Source organism: Colobus angolensis, unplaced genomic scaffold (genome assembly GCF_000951035.1).
Source record: "Colobus angolensis palliatus isolate OR3802 unplaced genomic scaffold, Cang.pa_1.0 Scaffold26, whole genome shotgun sequence".
NCBI lineage: Eukaryota > Metazoa > Chordata > Mammalia > Primates > Cercopithecidae > Colobus > Colobus angolensis.
This window is the reverse complement of record NW_012115821.1, coordinates 497,128-515,219: the sequence shown is the minus strand read 5'-3', so window position 1 is coordinate 515,219 and position 18,092 is coordinate 497,128. Positions and strand designations below refer to the sequence as shown.

The 18,092-nt window shown below is 41.0% G+C and overlaps 1 protein-coding gene across 2 annotated transcripts in view; it reads right to left on the bottom strand.

Annotated features, from left to right (window-relative positions):
• Positions 1 to 18,092, bottom strand: part of FOXP1 (forkhead box P1) — a 658,747-nt gene that overhangs the window by 537,862 nt on the left and 102,793 nt on the right. The window lies entirely within an intron of this gene.

The following is an 18,092-nucleotide window of genomic DNA, read 5'->3' as shown; positions in this document are numbered from 1 at the left end:
AACCTCGTCTCTACTGAAAATACAAAATTAGCCAGGTGTGGTGGCACATGCCTGTAATCCCAGCAACTTGGGAGACTGAGGCAGGAGAATTGCTTGAACCCCAGAGGTGGAGACTGCGGTAAGCCAAGATCATGGTATTGCACTCCAGCCTGAGCAACAAGAGCGAAACCCTGTCTCAAAAAAAAAAAAAAAAAAAAAGAAGAAAGAAGAAAGAAGAAAGAAGAAGAAGAAGGCCAGGCTAGAATTGTCATCTTCTTCATAACAATGCTATGAAGTGGAGACTAATATGATCTCCACTCTGCAGATGGGAAAACTGAGGCACTGGGTGCTTAAGGAATTTGCTTAAGATGGAACAGCCAGGAAGTGGTCTAACCTAAGCCGTCCAACTCCAGAGCCTGCTCTGTGAAATCTAAGCTGGTGCAGGTCCCACAGCCTCTGTTTTACATCATTGAACATGGCACTGAAATCTCACTTTTATTCATGCAATGCTCCAAAAGCGCAGGGGCCGCACTTGGTTTCACTCATTATTGTCTTAGCACAGTGTAGGTGCTCTAAGAGTTTAAAAAAAGAGCAAATCCATCCTTCCATCCATCTAAGCCAGGGGTCCTTAACTCCCAGGCTGCAGACAGGTACCAGTCCGTGGCTTGATAGGAACCCAGATGCACAAGAGGTGAGCAGAGGGCAAGCAAGCATTACAGCCTGAGCTCCGCCTCCTGTCACATCAGCAGTGGCACTTGATTCACATAGGAGGGCGAACCCTATTGTGAACTGTGCATGCGAGGGATCTAGGCTGTGCGCTCCTTATGAGAACCTAACTAATGCCTGATGATCTGAGGTGGAACAGTTTCATCTGGAAACCCCTCTCCCCAACCCCTTGCATCCGTGGAAAAATGTCTTCCATGAAACAAGTCCTTGGTGCCAAAAAGGTTGGGGACCACTAATCTAAGCAACATGCTGGACAGATAAAACCGAACACTTATAAAGCTGACAACCAGGCATAAGTGTGTACAGTCCCCTGTGGAAACAGATGCCAGCCCATCCTAAGCCTGCCCCAGACCTTTCAAGGACGCTTCCTCTGCCTTCTCTCCACCACAGACTGCTGCTCGACGGCACCCAACCTCTTCACTTCCCTGCGCTGCCCTTATTTTTGTCTTGGGGCTGGGAAAAATCTGAACAGGCGAGCTGCTAACTTTTCTCTAGAAAACAACTTTCCCCAGCTATTTGTCAACTTCTGTCATTCAAAGGGATACAACACAAATGTATATCTTTAATGAAATTCACAGTCAAGGAAAGTTGTCATCATCTAGTTATATCTGTTATGACATACATTTCATTTTGTTCAATACATAACAGAGAAGCTATTTAATCAAACAGAAGATTCTTGCTAAAATGACAGTCCAAGCAATGTCCAAACAAGCATTTATTATGCTATGCGAATCTGATCGGGATTGGATTGTTTTCAGCGGAATTTTTTTTTCCTTCCTCTTCCATTGAGAAAATAGCTTAGGGGGTGGGTGCAGAAAACAACACTGGACAATGGAGGCGGAGTCTGATGCTGACTCAGCGGTGAGTGCAGGGACGTGAGCCCCACCCCAGAGTTTACAGGGAGAAAGTAGAAAGATACATCCAACCATCAGGAAGGTCACAAAGAGCACTGCCTACGGCAGGGGGTTGAATCTTCGCTCTCCTTACCGTATAGTTCTACATGAGAGACACAGGTACAAGCTCTAAACACAGACACATGACATCTGTGTTTCTCAAGTGATACTTATCCTTGGATACGTTTTGTTTGTCTTTACAATTTAATGAACACTTAGCTTCAATGAGAAAACCCATGTTACTGCAGGAGAATTTAGTGGGTTGGAGAGCTAGCCCAAGGCCAGAAAAACAAAAAGAAAAAAATGCTGAAGGAGGTGACTGGGTACTTGGGCTTTGGGCACCACAGATGTTGCGAGCTTGAGAAAAAAGAAATACATATTGTGTGTGTGTGTGTGTGTGTGCATGTATATATATAAAACAAACACATACATACACGTACATGCATACATACATACGCCTATGCACACATGTATATACACATACATATATACATGCACACACATATATACCTATATACCAGTAATATTTAGAGGATGATAAATTTCTTCCTTCTGATTCATTCACCACACAGTACCTGGAACAAGGTAGGATTTCAACAAAGAATTGCTGGGTGATTGGATGGGTAGATGGATGAACAGACAAGTTAATAGAAGGATACATGGGTAGGTGGGTGGGTGGTGGACAAATGAAATCTCCCCAAAAAGAAATGACTGATGAAAATTATTTTCATACATTATTCTAAGACATGGGCGGCCCTTTATCCAGGGACTTCCTCCTTACTATTGCTCAAAGTGTGTCCTCAGCCATGCCAGGACAGCTCTTGTATTAAAGGAAGAAAATATCTTTATAAGATAGTTGGGGGTAACTTGTGGCTAAAAAACTTTCCTTTTCCTGAGCCAGGATAATTGGTCACCATGGCAACAATGACAAAGACTGCCAATTAGCCCAAAACTTTATATTACTATGCTAATGTTCTAAGTAAATGAGGGATGGTGGAGCCCAGTAATTCTTATACTGAAAGACTTCTTAAAACAAAGATCGCTGGATCCCTCCCTCAAGAGTTTCTGATTCAGTAGGTCTGGAATAGGACCCAGCAATGCACTTCTACCAAATTTCCAGATGATGCTGATGCTGCAGCACAGGGACCATGCTTTGTGCGCCACCAATCCTGACAATCTCCAAGGTTCCATGGATTCTAATAGGTTACAAGTCTATTCATGATCTACCAAAACTCTTGTTAGCTGAATGACTTGGAAAAGTAGATCCACCCCTATCTAAGGTACCATAAGGGGTCACGGCATTGCTAAATTTAAGATCAACATACCTGATCATTCCAACAGTCCTCATTAGGTGGGATTTTTAATCCTTGGAGAAGCAATGTTGTGGTTATTATTATTTTTTTTTTCCTTTCACAGTTCTGTATTCTTTTTTGGTGAGTTAAAAATACCTGTCCAAACATTTGAAAAAATGAATTTCAAAAATTCAATCACAATATGATGACATAAATTGAGCTCAGGAGTCTGTAAGAAATTTCCAAAGGGTCATCTAAGTCATTGCTTGGCTTCAAACAGGATTTGCAAACCAGCCACCAAATGCCAATAAGTATGCCTGACTGACGTGAAGGTGAGTGGCCCCAACACTTCTCCTTGGTGTGACTATCCTGCTCCAGAGTCAGGCCACCTTAAAAGACTCTTGCCATGTTCTCACATCACACAGGGATCTCACCTGCTCTTCGACACGTGATACCTTTCTACTGTTAGGTCTCTGGAGAACAGCAGGGTGAACAGCCCCTTGCTAACAATTCCTTCTGCTACGTATAAAGACACTAAAACTCCTACCCACCCCCCCCAACCAGGCTTCTCCTCTATATGTTAAGTAATTTCCATTCCTTTAACCTTTCTACAAAGATCCCATTCACCACCCTTTCATCATTGCCATGGATCACCTCTATAACCTTTCCCAAATCCCTACCCTTTCCTTGTTTTCACCCTGGGGCCTGGACAAGTCACTGGCCCTGACTCTTTTCACGGACTCTCATTAATATGTCCTGAATCATGCGAGGCTTTTAAGAACAGCACTTCACTGCTGACACAAGCATCAGTGTGAAAGGAGAAGCACCAGACGACTCCACTTGACTGAAGATCTGAAGGAGAAAAAGGAGCAGGACCACGCTGGCATGTAGGTGCTTGAGCAGGACACAAAAGGTATCTCAGGAGTCACTCTCCGGAATGAGAATTTAGACCCAGGGATGCTTGAGGCCTGTGGAGTACTTCCAACTCAGAGCAATTCCACTGGCACTGGGTGTTGGCTTGTAAATGGCAATATCCAAATCAGAGAGGAAATGACAGTGCATTCCAAGCAAAATGGCACACATTTAGACCGACTAAGAAAATAACAATAAAAGTGCAAATTTATTCTGCATGTGTGATCATGATTATCATTACATCAAGTTCCATATATGCCCAGCCAGAATAAATATTAACCCATTTTATAAATGACTTTATACTGCATTTGTGGATACAGCTCCACCCAAACCCAAAACAACACTGTTTCCATAGTAACCAACAGATTTCAAAGAAGGAAAAAGGAGGGGAAGACTTCAGAACGGATAGCAATCAAATAAAATAGCCAGCATCAACAAAGTATGTCAGCATTATTTAAAACACACAGGACCATTCTATAGTTTAATCTCTTTCCCAGAAAACCTCCCCTTCTAAGTCACCTTCTTGTAAAGCCAGTCTTCCCTCAAAGACATAATTGCAAAATTGTTTCCATTTTAATAGAGGAAAGAAGCAAATTTCTTGAGTCATTCCTGGGATCCAAATGGGAGTATGATGAAGAAAATAACATCTACTAAGTGACTTAGTGCACACAGAAATTCACATTGATTATCAATTGGTAATTATGAAATCTTAGCTGGGTTTTGATGATCATATTAGAGTGTCTATTTTCTTGCTGTAATGAGGGAAGAAAAGAAGTAAAAGCCAAAATGGAAAGCCAGGGAGCTAAAAACCATAAAAATTGCAGACCACCCTCAACTGAAAGCCAGATTTTTCACTGGAACTTTCTCAAATATCAGTTCCCCCCAGTGAATTTTGCACACAGATGATGTGCAGTAGCTCTCCACATCCCTGTAAGTTCTTTGGTCTTATGCCTCTAGATAAAATTCAAAGCAACACCTATAAGCAGCATCCTGTCTATAGGACAGAAATGGCCTTATGTGGGGTAATCTATGAACTCTAAAGACTCACAGCCCTGGTGATCTCTCTCCTCTCACTTTCCAACTGCCTCCTGATTTCAAAATGTTGCAGATAAAATAAAATATTAATAAAATAAAATTAATAAAAATAAAATATTCATAAGACATAAAAAAGGAATTTTGGGTCTCTAGCTCCTACTGTCCTTCAGAAAGAAGTTCTAAAGTAATTTATTAATGTGTTCTCTCCTGCATTCTAGCTGTGTGACCATGGGTAAGTTATTTAACACTGTGTGACCGTGGGTAAGTTATTCTCCTTAACCTTCCTAAGCCTGTTTCTTCACCTGTAAAACAGGAATGATACCAGCATCTACCGTATAGAGTTGTTATACAGGTAAAATGAGTTAACTTGTACAAAGAGCTTAGTGGAATACCTAATACACGGCTAAGAGAATGTGTGTTACTATTATTGTTGTTATTCATAAATAATTCTTCTTTCTTAATGACTTAAGTCAAATCCTGATGGCTTTCCTTAGAAAACAACATTTGAGGCCGGGCGTGGTGGCTTATGCCTGTAATTCCAGCACTTTGGGAGGCCGAGGCGGGCAGATCACGAGGTCAGGAGATCGAGACCACGGTGAAACCTCGTCTCTACTAAAAATACAAAAAATTAGCCGAATGCAGTGGCAGGCGCCTATAGTCCCAGCTACTTGGGAGGCTGAGGCAGGAGAATGGCGTGAACCTGGGAGGCGGAGCTTGCAGTGAGCCGAGATTGCCCCACTACACTCCAGCCTGGGTGACAGAGCGAGACTCCGTCTCAAAAAAAAAAAAAAAAAAAACAACATTTGAGGCCGGCGCGGTGGCTGACACCTTTAATGCCAGCACTTTGTGAGGCCGAGGAGGGCAGACTGCCTGAGCTCTGGAGTTCGAGACCAGCCTGGGCAATATGGTGAAACCCCATTTCTACCAAATATACAAGAAATTAGCCTAACGTGGTGTGCACTCCTGTAGTCCCAGCTATTCGGGAGACTGAGGCACGAGAATTGCTTGAACCTGGAGGCAGAGGTTGCAGTGAGCGGAGATCACGCCACTGTCCTCCAGCCTGGGCAACAAAGCAACACTCTGTCTGGAAGGAAGGAAGGAAGGAAGGAAGGAAGGAAGGAAGGAAGGAAGGAAGAAAACACTAAATATTGCAGAGAGAAATACTGCTGAACCAGGAGATCTCATAAACTTCAACTATACAGTGTATCGACTAGTCTTGAATGGCATAAGCTTCTGAGACAGACAGAACTGGATCTGAATGGTACCTGTGTGCACATGACCATGAGTCTGTCCCTTAACCTTCCTAAGCCTCAGCTTCCTACCTCTACAATGGGAGCAGTTAGAGTGACAACCTAAAGACTTGTGGCAAGGGTAGGTGGGAGAATCCCTGTATAGCATTTCACAAAGCATCTCCTACATTAAATATTAAATACATGTTGACCATTATTATTCTGTTTCCTTGCTTGGACAAAACATTGATTCAACAACTATTTTTTTTATTTTTTTTTTTTTTGAGACGGAGTCTTGCTCTGTCACCCAGGCTGGAGTGCAGTGGCCGGATCTCAGCTCACTGCAAGCTCCACCTCCCGGGTTCACGCCATTCTCCTGCCTCAGCCTCCCGAGTAGCTGGGACTACAGGCGCCCGCCACCTCACCCGGCTAGTTTTTTGTATTTTTTAGTAGAGACAGGGTTTCACCATGTTAGCCAGGATGGTCTCGATCTCCTGACCTCATGATCCGCCCGTCTCGGCCTCCCAAAGTGCTGGGATTACAGGCTTGAGCCACCACGCCCGGCCGATTCAACAACTATTTATTGCATCCTCTTGTGTGCTAGATGGTTAAAAAAATTGATGTGGTCTGCACTCTTATGAAGTTTACACCTCAAAGGAGAAAAGCTTACATTGAATAAACATACACAAATATACATATTGAATTATATATAAATTATATATTATAATAAACACTTTTACGTTTATTATAATAAACATACACCAAAAATATTTAATTATATATACAATTATAAACTCTGACAAGTGTTATAAAGGAAAAGCACAGGGTGAAATAACTTAGGTTTTTCAATGGGAATATTAGGTCACACTTTTAAGATTTTTCTACTGTACCTAATATAATGCAAAAATGGTGTATCCCACCAATAATCACCCAGAGTACAAACGTACGTTTTGAGTATACACCTTCTAGTCATTTCCACAAAGGATTCAAAACAACCGCAGGGCCTTCCTTTTAGGCAAAACTATAACAACGTTCCATTCTTTTCAACTCAGATGGAACACAGGCTAAGTTTATGTTTACAGCAGACATGCAAATTGAAACACTCGTGATAGAAAAGAATAAAAAGGTAGAAATGAGACAGTCCACCCTGAAAGCCATACCTTCAAGGACCCCACATGTGTTGTTTCTGTGTTTCTTTATGAATCATCAATATCTAAAGAATCATATAATCCTGGAATACAGCGGCAGCTTTACCATGTTCTCAAGTGAATAAAATGATAACTCCATGTTCTGATGATTCAAAGTGGTTCCATCTGATCAGACCAAGAAAGACCCAGCAGCATAACACCAGGTGACTCCCAGGTTTAAAGATTTATCTGAATTTGTTCTACAGCCCTACTGGGAGAGGTTCCCTGTACTTCTTCCTCCAGTTTGCCTAATGGTAGAAGATGTCCAAATGTAATTACATTTACATTTTATTATGAAGTCAGTGAGTCACTAAAAGTCGATGCTAGAAGGTACATTTTATAGTTTTTCATTATGTTTTGTGTGCTTCATTGCCTTTAGGGTCATATTTTTGTCGGGGGAGGAGTTATAAGTATGGAATACTTATTTTGCAGAGGACATACCTTTTCGTCAGGGTGTTTGTTTTTACCTCCTCAGGACCACTCTCACGCTGGATGATTTGAATTCCCCTATTGAAGTGTGGTCCATCACTCTTGGTAAGTAATAAAGATTTAGACTTTCAAGACAGAACATATAGAACTGTTCACATCCAATATACACTTGATACAAATCATACAAAAATGACTGAGCAAAAAATGAACAATCTCATGGGTCCAAGAGGATTCAGTAGAAGTTCTGAAAGTATGTAAAATTATACTTTTCCCCTTTTTTTTCTATGCTACATTTTGAATTACATTCTTCAAGTCATATTTTGGGTGTTGGTTCCACTTGCTCTGATATATGCTATTTCAATCCAATGAAGTAAAAGATGCCAAACCTGAGGGAAGACCTCTTCTTATTCTGCCCAGCATTTGGAACTTTGAAACCAGCCCAGAACTCCAACAGGAAGCCCTGGTCCAGAGAACAAATAAAAAGAGCATCCAAGCTCACCATTTGACTCCTAACAAGGCATTTTGTTAATTTTAACTATTTTAGTCCATAAGAGAAATATATGAGAATAACGGAAATGCTAGTTGGTTTTTCCCCCAAAGTGAGAAAAGAGAAAACTAGTCTACATATTAACCCCACTTCTTCAAACTCCCCAAGATATGTCTAGCTCTGCAGCTGTCATTTATGGTGTTCTTCAACCACATGCAGGCATTGCACCCCAGGGCACCTTCAATTAGTTAGTCCTTATGATGACACAGTAAGAGGGATTTTTTTAAACTTCAGTTTCTCAGATGGGGAACCAAGGCTCAGTATGGCAAAATAACTTATGAAAGGGCCAGACAGCTAAAAAATAACTGAGCTAAGATTTGAATCCATAACCTGGCACCAGAGCCTGTGCCTGTAACCACCACACTCCATTAGATAAACACTGATCTGCATTTTAGGTAAGAGAATAACGTCACATGCATAGCTCATTTAACCTCACAGGCTTTCTCTGTGGGGTATACTATTACGTAACAGAGGAAAATAAAAAGAGATGCAACTGGGTGAAATAACTTACCCAGGTACACACAGCTAGGAAATGGCAGAACGAGGATTTTAAGTGAGACCTTAAATTGTGGGTTTGCAAACATCCTCCAATACTATGGCCCAATATACTCCCCTGAAATACACTCCATCTTTGGGCTGGTAGCTAGGATCGATGTGAAAACAAATGAAGAAACTGAGAGGAAGAAACAAAAATTTCCGACATTAGATCTTATGGCTCCCCTCATGTCATATGTCCTTCCTCTAGGCATTGTCAAAATATTGTCCCAAAGTTTTGTGTATAGCCTTCTCACAAGTAACAAAGTGGCATGAAAAACCACCTATAACCCAAGGACTTGTTCTACAATGAAATGGCAGTCATAGATACAGCTGATGTATAACTGCCCGCCACCTCCCTGCCACCGCCCACAAATGAAAGAAAGAGGACAAAAGGAAACCAAATCAAATGTCCAACAGAAGGGAAACAGTTAATCAAATTATGGTTTAAACCAGTGATCCTCAACTGGGAGTTAGAAGGGGATCGATATTAGGAGCTGTGGGGGAGCATTTCTGCTTGTCACAGTGACCTGGGAGGCATCCTACAAAATAAATACCCTGCAAGCTGTGACACACACAAAAAGAATGGTTACATCTCAAACAGTGATGATGTCCTCATAGAGAAAGACAGTAATTAATTATGAAACCCTACATAGGTGGGAAATGTCACCTGAAAGATGCTGAACAGGCCCTGGCACAGAGTAGGCACCTAATAATATCTGTGCAATGACTTGATGATCTATTACACAGTTCATAAAAGATAATATGGCAATATGAAAATAGTTATGTTAGGGAAAGAAAGTAGGATAAAAAGTTATAAGCACAAGATAATTGCAACTATGTATTTATTTAAATTCTGTATCTAAAAAAGACTAGAAGGAAATACACTTAGATGTTTATTTTTATTGTTTCACAACAGCAAGAGAATTAGTGGCTTTTCTCTCTGTGGCTTAAGTATAGTATAACTGATAATGAAACAGTAAAAAACCTAAATCACATTTTACTATGACTAAGTATAGTATAACTGATAATGAAACAGTAAAAAACCTAAATCACATTTAACTGGCTAAAAGAGGCCTAGAAAAGAAGAGTAGAGTGCAACCATTCCAGAATAAATGTGATCAAGAGAAAAGAGCAAGAAGGTTTTTGAAGAAAGATAAATTATGACTGTCACCTAGGTATTTCTAGACAGATTTCTGACCCTCATCTCCAAATTCCGAGTACCCTAGTTCAGGGGTCCCCAATCCCCAGGCCACAGACTGGTGTCCGTGGCCCAGGCTGCACAGCAGGAGGTGAGCGTCAGGCAAGCGAGTGAAGCTTCATCTGTGTTTTCAGCTGCTCCCCATGGCTCACATCACCACCTGAGCTCCGCCTCCTGTCACATAAGCAGTGGTACTGGATTCTCATAGAAGCCCGAACCCTATTGTGAACTGCACACGTGAGGGATCAAGGTTGTGCACTCCTTATGAGAATCTAATGCCTGATGATCTGTCACTGACTCCCATGAATCCCAGATGCGACCATCTAGTTGCAGGAAAACAAGCTCAGGGCTCCCACTGATTCTATATTATGGTGAGTTGTATAATTATTTCACTATATATTGCAATGTAATAATAATGGAAATAAAGTGCACAATAAATGTAATATGCTTGAATCATCCTGAAATCATCCCCTCCTCTGGTCCATGGAAAAACCGTCTCCCGTGATTCTGGTCCCTGGTACCAACAAGGCTGGAGAACCACTGCTGTAGTTTACAGTCCCTGCCCACTGAAGCCTTTCTCATGGTGTTTCCCATCTCTATTATGCACACAGCCATCCGCTGTGTCAGGCAAGCTCAAGTCTGAAGTCATGATTTTCTCTTCTCCATCCTATGGCTCCCACCTGCAGGCAGCCCTCACATCCTCTCAGCTTTCACTACAACTCCTATTCCATCTCTCCTTCCCCCAACTTCTACTTCCAACATCATCCCCCTAACCCAAGACCATCCCTCTCTCCTGGATGCTACCCCTATGCCATCCTACAATTTCCTATTATGTGCAAGGAACACCCAGGCATTTTTATTAAGCAGGCTAAGATAATCAAACTCCATGATTAAAATGCTCAGTGGAAGTAGCAGCTATAATTTTTTAAGAAGTAACAATTAGCACAGAAAATAAGTTTGGTCTCAAATATTCCTACCAAAATATACCTTCATGGCAATCGGGAGAAGGAAGAGGGTGGTAAATGTCAATTCATGAGAAAGGAAGGGTCTGGAGGCACAAATCAAAGGTGACCTAAGTAGGCAGGAAGTGTCACTGTAAACGCTGAATATCTTGCATTATACACCAGCATAAATTTGGCCGTTTAAAATGTAAAAATGGGCCAGGCGCAGTGGCTTATGCCTGTAATCCCAGCACTTTGGGAGGCTGAGATGTGCGGATCACTCGAGGTCAGGAGTTCGAGCCAGTCTGGCCAACATGGTGAAACCCCATCTCTACTAAAAACACAAAAATTAGCTGGTGTGGTGCTGCGCACCTGTAATCCCAGCTACTCAGGAGGCTGAGGTAGGAGAATCACTTAAAGCTGGGAGGCGGAGGTTGCAGTGAGCTGAGATCACGCCACTGCACTCTAGCCTGGAAGAAAGAATGAGGCTCCATCTCAAAAAATAAAAATAAAATGTAAAAATGATGTATTTTCCTACTAAACTCTTCAAGGAAAAAAAAACCACCTCTTCATGGAGATCTACCAGAATAAATTACTCTATGGTTTGGGAATACCTTTACCATGTCAATGGGGTGCTAATGGTATACACATTCTGGTTTGGAATGCACAAGTCTACATGACAAAGTAGAACACAACCTCAAGAAAGCAGATTATCCGATAGCACTCAAAGTGAAACATAGTGATGTTAAGTGACTCTTCAACTAGATATGTCAGTAAGTCGTCCACATAATGGAAATGACTGAAAGTGGTTTTCTCCCAATCAGGTTATAATCCATGAGGGAATCTTTATGGATGTGCTGTGTTTATAGTGGATGAAAGGAATTAATTTAGAAAGAAATCTGTCTCATGTTCTCTTTTTTAAATATGAATTCACCAAGTTTTTTTTGTTTGTTTGTTTTTGATCAATGATTAAACCAAACTAGTTTGAGTCACAATTTGGTTAACTATTTTCCTTCTGTTGGCTATTTCTTCTGGTTTCCTTTTGTTCTTTTTTTTTCTTTCATTTGATGGTGGAGGGAGAGGTGGTGTGCAGTTACACATCAGTTAGGTCTATGACTGCCATTTCATTGCAGAATGAGTCCTTGGGTTATAGGTAAAATTTCATGCCCTTTTGTTATTGCAATGGTGCAATCTCAGCTCACTACAACCTCCGCCTTCCAGGTTCAAGCAATTCTCCTGCCTCAGCGTCCCAAGTAGCTGGGATTACAGTCACCCGCCATCATGCCTGGCTAATTTTTTTTTTTTTTTGTATTTTTGTAGAGGCAGGGTTTCACCATGTTGGCCAGGTTGGTCTCGAACTCCTGACCTCAGGTGATCTGCCTGCCTTGGCCTCCCAAAGTGCTGGGATTACAGGTGTGAGCCACTGCACCTGGCCACATTGATGGTGTTTTTAAATGTGTTTGTTCTTAAATTATGTTTCCTGTCCTTTGGTCTTATTCGCAGTTTAATAATAACTGATTAGGTCTATGACATTCCCCAGGAACCTGAAGCTTTAATAATCTGTTTCATTAAGAAATTACTCATCTGCAGGAAATTTATTGACACTTATCTCATTCTTCCTCTTGCTCTTGGTAAGAGACACCTTTGGTTTTCAAAGACAAATGAGAAAAGATCTTTATGTATCACCAGAGCCTTGAGCTAGTGTTGCAGATACAGCTTTCTCCCTGCCTGGCTGGTTTCCGCCATCTTTCTTTCTCTAGCAACGGGTGCACAATGAGGTGTGACACAGCGCCCCCCAGATGATCCACCAAAAGCAGCACACAATGCTGCAGGCCTCCCAACCACCTAGCAAGTAGAAAAGTTCAAGGTGCTGGAAGTGTCCCAGTCTAGGCAGATTCTAAAATTCTGAACATAAATCCTTTCGCATTTCCATAGAATTCTTTCATCTCCATGTAGGGCTCTAATGAGCCCCAGAAACTGTAAAACTCTCATAATCAAATGCAATTGAAGCATCATAAAATGAAAAGTCTGGGAATTATGTGTACGTTGCCATGACTTAACTCATTATTCTCATTTCCTTAATAAAATATATTTTAAAATAGTTCTCTATTATTTATAGCAAAATGCAAAATTATAAAATTTTTGATTCAAATAATTACATAGGTAAGCTCGACAAAAGCAATTCTGAACTGTACAAAACCATACAACATAAAGTTAGCAAACATTTCTAATCCTTGATTTCTATTTTTCTTATGATGGTGAGCCTTGCCTTCATAATGCTAGATTGAATATTAGTGCTACATCCAACTAATGTAACCATGACACTACAAAATACACACAAGCAACGCACATGACTGAAATCCTGTCAGATTATTCAAGTGACAATAGAAAAGAATATTACAAGGTTAATTTCTAATATTGAAGATTTGTATGCATACATAAAGTACCAACTGAAATAGATCTTCAGAATGAAATTTCCTAAAATGATTAAAGTAAAATGTGAAACCTCACAGTTTATACAAGACAAGAAACATTTGGCTGCAAATCGTTTTATAATTTTGCTAATTAAAAATTATCCCATTTTCACTTTGGATTCATTATAACAGAAACAGGAATAACCTTGCCATGCCAGAAACACAAGCAAATGGTTAAAGTTCTACTCTCAAAAAAATCTTTAAAAGTTGGCAAAACATTCATTAGGCTACAAATCAAAACCCGTCTGTCCTTGACATCTCTTTAATGTCTTCCAGATTCCACATCTTCTTTTTTAATCACTCGCTGAATCACTCAAAAATTAAAATATGTTAAAATACCACCCATCTTGGACCTGCAGAAAAGTCCTCTGATAGAATACAACCTTCAGCCCCCTACATGAGCCACGGATCCGTAATACTACTGTCTGATTTATGTAAAGTATTCATTATATTTCACAATGAGAAAAAAAAGTTCCCAGAATCATGCCTTCATCAATAAATCTGCTACATGTGAAGAATGTAAATAAATACTAAAAAGGGGCCCCCATGAACTCTCTCTTGTGAAGTTTGCCAAGTAGAAATGGGTACCACTATGAGTAAAAATAAAAATCATTTTCAAGCTTCCAAGGTGTTACTAACAAAATATGCTTAAAAAAAGAAGAATGAGAGTGGCAAGGAGGTTGACTGATGAACAAGTATTTCTCCGCAAAGCTAATGAAGGCAATGTTTACAGCCTGCACTTATTTATTTATGCTTCTCTTCCCTGAGCCCTCCATGCGCCATGGGAGTCAGTATGCATTAATGGCACTGAAAACCAGAGAACCTTCCAACTGCAAGTTACAGTAGTCGCTGTGTCAGTGGAAACAATGAATCACAGACATTCAACCTGGGATGAGTTGTGGCAGCACCTTACATGTGTCACCAATGTGTCGTGTGACATGGCTGTTGCCATGGTGAGGCACCATGTTCAGGAAATGTGTTAAGTCTCATAGAAGGCACCCAGCCATCCCTCAAGATACCCATGCCCAGTAACATTGTGATTGGCTTCCTCTCTGAGAATCTTGTTGAAAGGAAGGGGGTGGGAAAGTCACTTGGAGAAAGCTGAAAGAAAATGAAGTACACCATCCCCAGTGTTGTGTGTGTGCGCTCTGGCACATTGAGAATAGCAGGATCTTTAACTCAAAATTAGCTTGAATAATTTCAATGAAATAAAAGCAGACTATCCCAAAAGGGGGAGGGGGTAATTTTAACATCACTTGCACAATTTATATGCATTAAAACAAAGGATAGGGCTGGGCATGGTGGCTCACACCTGTAATCCCAGCACCTTGGGAGTCCGAGGCGGGTGGATCACCTGAGGTCAGGAGTTCAAGACCAGCCTGACCAACATGTTGAAACTCCATCTCTACTAAAAATACACAAATTAGCCGGGCGTGGTGGCGGACGCCTATAATCCCAGCTACTCAGGAGGCTGAGGCAGTAGAATCACTTGAACCCAGGAGGTGGAGGTTGCAATGAGCTGAGATCATGCCATTGTGCTCCAGCCTGGCCAACAAGAGGGAAACATTGTCTCCAAAAAAACAAAAGAAAAAGAAAGAAAGAAAAAGGATAAAGCAAAAGAGACCATAAACCACATCATTTCTTGGGTAGACAGAACAGAAAAATTATAAGGATTAAGGACATGTGAACAACTCATCTTGGTTATGTTTACCAAAAAATCCTCTTGAGCTTTTCTAACTGAAGTCTCCAACTTTACCCTACCACTGCTTTCATCATCTGGAAAGAGAAATAAAAACAGGAACAGGCCAGGCGTGGTGGCTCAGCTTTGGAAGGATTAGGCAGGCAGATCCATGAGGTCAGGAGTTTGAGACCAGCCTGACCAATATGCTGAAACCCTGTCTCTACTAAAAATACAAAAATCAGCTGGTGTGGTGCCGCATACCTGTAGTCCCAGCTACTCAGGAGGCTAACGCAGAAGAATTGCTTGAACCCGGGAGGCAGAAGTTGTAGTAAGAGAAGATCGCACCACTGAACTCTAGCCTGGGCGACAAAGCGAGACTGTCTCAAACAAACAAACAAAAAACAAGAAACCCCAAAACAAAAGAGGAACAGACTCATGATCATGAGGCTTAAATGATCTACTGCAAGCAAAGGCTTGAGCCAAGTGTCTGGCACACAGTATGCTGCTACTGCAGGCACTAGAACTGGAGTTACCACCTTTACTTCCACACAGTTACCTGGCTTGAAATGAGGAAAAGCCTATTCCAGCATACTAAAGTTTCAAGAGACAATTTGTAATTCTTTATGTGCCAGCTTCTTAGACTTAGAATTTAGGAAGTAGGTTAAGAACAGTCACAACGTTTCGTTTCCAAATGATGGAGATAGTTTTGTCAAAAAGAAGTACCCTTAAGTGAATTATATATAAATGTGGACACATCAATAAAATATATCTCTATGACTATGGGTGCTGTGGGAAACAATCCAGATGGTCACAGGGCATTCAAAATTGATGCAAAAGAGGAACAGCTGAAGGAGCAAGAGACTTTTAACCTGGAGCAAGCTCAAGAAGATCTGCTAATTCTCCTCAAATCTTTCATAGGTTGTCATGTAGAAGAGATGGGTTTTGTAGAATCCCAAGGTACCAAACCAGAGTGAGAAGCCCTTGTATGGTAGATTTGAGTCCAGTGTAAAAAAGAACTTCCTAGCCCTAACAGCTGGCCACACATATAATGGTCTTTCCAAAGGACAGAAATTTACCATCTCTCAGGTTGTTGAAATGCAGTGTGGAAGTTCATGTAGTGGTAATCAGGCCTCAAAGACTGAGGCACAAGGTATAAGGAGGGCAGGCACTATGCTTCATTCTTTTTTTGAGCACAGAATGTGTAAGTCTTTGAATGTGTATGACGCATACCACTACAATACATTGATAGATACACACACATATATACACAAAAAAGTTCACATCCTAGAGAAATGAGGGCAAATTTGCTGTGATGATCACAAACCAAACATTTTATTTAGGGTAACCTTACGGGCTAACAGCTGGCTGTAATTTACAAAAATTTACTATGTGCTAACTCTTTTCTAATGATTTATGTGTGTTAACTCATTTAAATCCCACAATCACCTATGAGTTAGGTACTATTGTTTTAAAGGTGAGGAAACTGAGGCACAGAGACATGTGCCCTACCCAAGATTATACTGTTAGTAGGTGGCAGAACCAGGATTCAAACCCAAATTGTCTGGCCAACATCCTGTGTGCATATCACCACATGTAGATGTTGATTACATATCAAAGGTTCTACATCTTAACTTGGATCCTGGAATACATTTATTTTTCACTTAACAAAAAAGATAATTCACAAAGCTTTCAGCACAACTCTACCTTTGTTACCTCCTCTCTCCCACTTCCTACCTTTTATATTACAATGGACGTTTATGTGAAATCATGATATCTGCATCTTAGGCAGTCATCTTTTCTGAATGTTTATTCTCCAACCCCAAAAACAATATTTTGGTTCATAAATTCTGGCTTGGTGACAATCAGAAACTTTTTCTCTTTCATATTCAAGTCAGTTTTATCACGATACTTGATAAAAGAAATATTCCTCTAGATTATTCTTACCTTTCTTGAGAAACATCCATTTCATTTCGACTTCTTAGTGGGGCTTCCACCATCCCTTATTCTAAAGGCTCCTTGAGAATAATGCCCACAAACCTTCTTCGCACACTTTCTCTCACTCGATGCTATTTTCTACCCAGGCCTCCGTTTTATGAAAATGCCCCACTCCACAAATTCACTCTTCCCCATGTTTCCCCTGCCCTGACTTCCTCCACCTGTTTATGACACAACACATTAAAATCTCTAGCAAACAGAGGAGGGAGGATTTGAAGCATCTTCTATCCAGAGTGTTCACATGCACATCTGATCATTCTTGTCCTCCAGAGATTTATTTAGACTCAATCAGCTGACACGCATATGCCTGCTCTCTACTCTTCCCTCATGATAAATTAAGGAACATTTAGAAGAAAAGTTCCTACTTCTAACCCTTCAATACCACCTCTAAGGGCTTTGCTGCACGCAGGTACCACTTGCACAATAATCTTTATAGTTTTCCTTAAGCTTATCAAATTTTTATTAACGTTATAATAAGCAATATCATCTGAGAAGCCAGATTTGAAGTGCTAAGTCTATTTATTGCTACAAATTTAATATATAACACATATTAAAAATAATACATAACCTTTTTTTTTTTGAGACATAGTGAGTCTTGCTCAGTCGCCAAGGCTGGAGTGCAATGGTGCGGTCTCAGCTCACTGAAACCTCTGCCTCCTGGGTTCAAGCAATTCTCCTGCCTCAGCAGTAACGGGGATTACAGTTAGGGTAACTGGGATTACCAAGGAACTGGAATTACAGGTGTGCGCCACCACGCCCAGCGAATTTTTTATTTTTAGTAGAGACGGGGTTTCACCATGTTTCCCGGGTTCGACCGGTTCTCCTGCTTCAGCCTTCCGAGTAACTGGAATTACAGGTTCTCCTGCTTCAGCCTTCCAAGGAACTGGAATTACAGGTGTGCGCCACCGTGCCCTGCTAAATTTTGTATTCTTAGTAGAAACAGGGTTTTGCCATGTTGGCCAGGTTGGTCTCATACTCCTAACCTCAAGTGATCCGCCTGCCTCAGCCTCCCAAAGTGCTGGGATGACAGGTGTGAG